The sequence below is a fragment of the Euprymna scolopes genome, unplaced genomic scaffold, assembly GCF_053919585.1.
Source record: "Euprymna scolopes isolate OS-2025 unplaced genomic scaffold, ASM5391958v1 sca1, whole genome shotgun sequence".
NCBI lineage: Eukaryota > Metazoa > Mollusca > Cephalopoda > Sepiida > Sepiolidae > Euprymna > Euprymna scolopes.
This window is the reverse complement of record NW_027633102.1, coordinates 2157049-2159548: the sequence shown is the minus strand read 5'-3', so window position 1 is coordinate 2159548 and position 2500 is coordinate 2157049. Positions and strand designations below refer to the sequence as shown.

General features: G+C 64.1%; 1 non-coding gene across 1 annotated transcript in view; it reads right to left on the bottom strand.

Moving 5' to 3' along the window:
* Nucleotides 1-2454, bottom strand: part of LOC145273209 (large subunit ribosomal RNA) — a 5732-nt gene extending 3278 nt beyond the window's left edge. Inside the window, exon 1 of the ribosomal RNA XR_013866238.1 lies at nucleotides 1-2454. This exon is cut by the window's left edge and continues 3278 nt beyond it. This is a non-coding gene — a ribosomal RNA (large subunit ribosomal RNA).
* Between the last annotated feature and the right edge of the window lie 46 nt (nucleotides 2455-2500).

Sequence of the window (2500 nt, the reverse complement as noted above, 5' to 3'; positions counted from 1 at the left end):
CACACTCCTTAGCGGATTCCGACTTCCGTGGCCACCGTCCTGCTGTCTATATCGACCGACACCCTTTCGGGGATCTCATGGGCGTCGCGTTAGGCACCTTAGCCGGACGTTTGGTTCATCCCACAGCGCCAGTTCTGCTTACCAAAAGTGGCCCACTTGGCACTCGCATTCGAGGTGACCAACCGCCCAGCGAAGCGTGCTGGCGGCGGCGGCCGGATGGGTCGGCTCCGTCGTTCGGGAGAGTCGGCCCGTTCCACCCGTTCCGAGTTCGAGAGTAGGTCGAGGCCGTGAACGGCCCCGGGGCCTCCAATCGTTCGCTTTACCGGATGGAATTGCGACGATCGAGCGCCAGCTATCCTGAGGGAAACTTCGGAGGGAACCAGCTACTAGACGGCTCGATTGGTCTTTCGCCCCTACACCCGGTTCCGACGATCGATTTGCACGTCAGAGGCGCTTCGGACTTCCACCAGAGTTTCCTCTGGCTTCATCCCGACCGGGCGTGGATCGCCATCTTTCGGGTCCCTGGTCGCTCGCTACGCCAGAGTCGGCCGAGTCGTACTCGGAAAAAGGGGAAACCGACCCGGGGGTGATGCGCCCGCGCGCAGCGCCTAAACTCGACGACAAAATAGGACTAGTTCAAGCCGCGGGATCTCACCGATGGGCGGAAGGAGGATATGGAAGCTGGCGCCCGGCAATTCCCCTTTTTGGATGATGCGCCGGTCCCCTCTCGGGGAGGAGGGAAAAACAACCGCACGTCAGCCACGAGCCTTCCCTCTCCTATCTCTCTCGGGAAGAGAGAAAAAAGGAAAAGTTGCGGGCACCGCAGCAGCGACGGCGGAAGGCCGAAAACGCCGCGCCGGCGGGATCGGGCACGGCTCGGAGGCGGGTGAGGCGAGGAGAAGACGACGGCACGAGACCGACGACACCCCCCGACGACCCCCGGACGACTTTGCCACGACACCTCTCCCGATCGACGCCCTCCTACACGCTCTCTCGCTTTCGCTTCGCCTTCGGGGTTAGTCAGAGGTGGCCCCTACGACTCGCGAACGGCCAGGACTCCTCGGTCCGTGTTTCAAGACGGGTCGGGTGGGTTGCCGATGCACGTCGCTGACCCGGGGTGGCGGGCGGCTCGAGTAAAAAAGCGTCGCCGAGCGACCTCTCCGGAAACGGAAACGGGCGCGGGCGGGGTTGCCCCCGACAAGAACCCGAAACGTCGGCGAGGTGCGTGACGGCGAGGCCGCGCCAGTCCTATCCCGCCTCTCATCGCGCACGCGCCCGAGACGGTGGGGCGCCTAAGGAGCGACACACAGAGTGCGTCGCCCGCACGCGACTTCCGGCGGGATCAAAACGGACCGGCTCGCCACGTGTAACGGATCGTGTCAGATTTCCTCCGTTCCCGGCAGAAAGGGGCAGTTACGTTCGCGGGCCCGACGGCCGGTGGCCCCCGACTTCACAAGGTGGGAAGACGGGGGTTTTCAGGGTGATGAAACGCCTGCCGCCTACGGAAAAAAACCCGCGTGTTCGACCTGCACGCCGGGAACGGGTCGCGACGACGGACCGGAGGGGAAGTGCGTCCGGTGCCGGCCGCGCGGAGGTCGCGCCGAAGCGCCCGCGCCATGATTACGCCGAGCGATGATGAAGGGGACGGGTGCAGCGGAGTCGCGCGCGGAGGGAGCAGGAGGAAAGAAGAAGCGGCGGCGACGGATGCGGCGGGTTAGGGCCCGGCGGCAGCAGCGATCGAGAGGACGAGTCCCCTCCGTCGCAGCCAACCGACGCAGCCACCTACCGACGCCGCGGTCGTCACCACGTTTCCCTTCCCGCTATCCACGCGGCCCGTCTCCTTCGTCGGCGACGCGGGCACAAAAGCTGGAACCGCGGGGAACGAGTCCCCCGCGGACACGACGAACGACGACCTGTGCCGCGACGGCCTCTCTTTCAAGAACACACATCGAGTTTGGGCTCGAGCCTAGGCAGCACCGGACTGAGTCCCCCCGCGATCGCGGTGAGCGGTCCCACCCGTTTACCCCTGGGCGGTTTCACGTTCTCTTGAACTCTCTCTCCAAAGTTCTTTTCAACTTTCCCTCACGGTACTTGTCGACTATCGGACTCGTCCCGGTATTTAGCCTTGGATGGAGCTTACCACCCGATTTGGGCTGCGTTCCCAAGCAACCCGACTCTCGGATCGAAGGCCGTCGCTCGCCGTCCGCACCGAATGGGCCTGGCACCCGCCGCGGGCGGCCCCGATCGAGGGAACTCCGAACTATGCGAGACGAAAACGAACGGCTGCCTTCGACCCATGCGCCACACGTCCCGAAGCCTTTTACTTGCGACGGGATTCGGCGTTGGGCTTCTCCCGGTTCACTCGCCGTTACTAAGGGAATCCCGGTTGGTTTCTTTTCCTCCGCTTAGCGATATGCTTAAGTTCAGCGGGTCGTCTCGTCCGAGCCGAGGGCGGCGGTTTTTAGTAGAGTGTGGTGTTTGGAGGAGAGGAATCTCGATC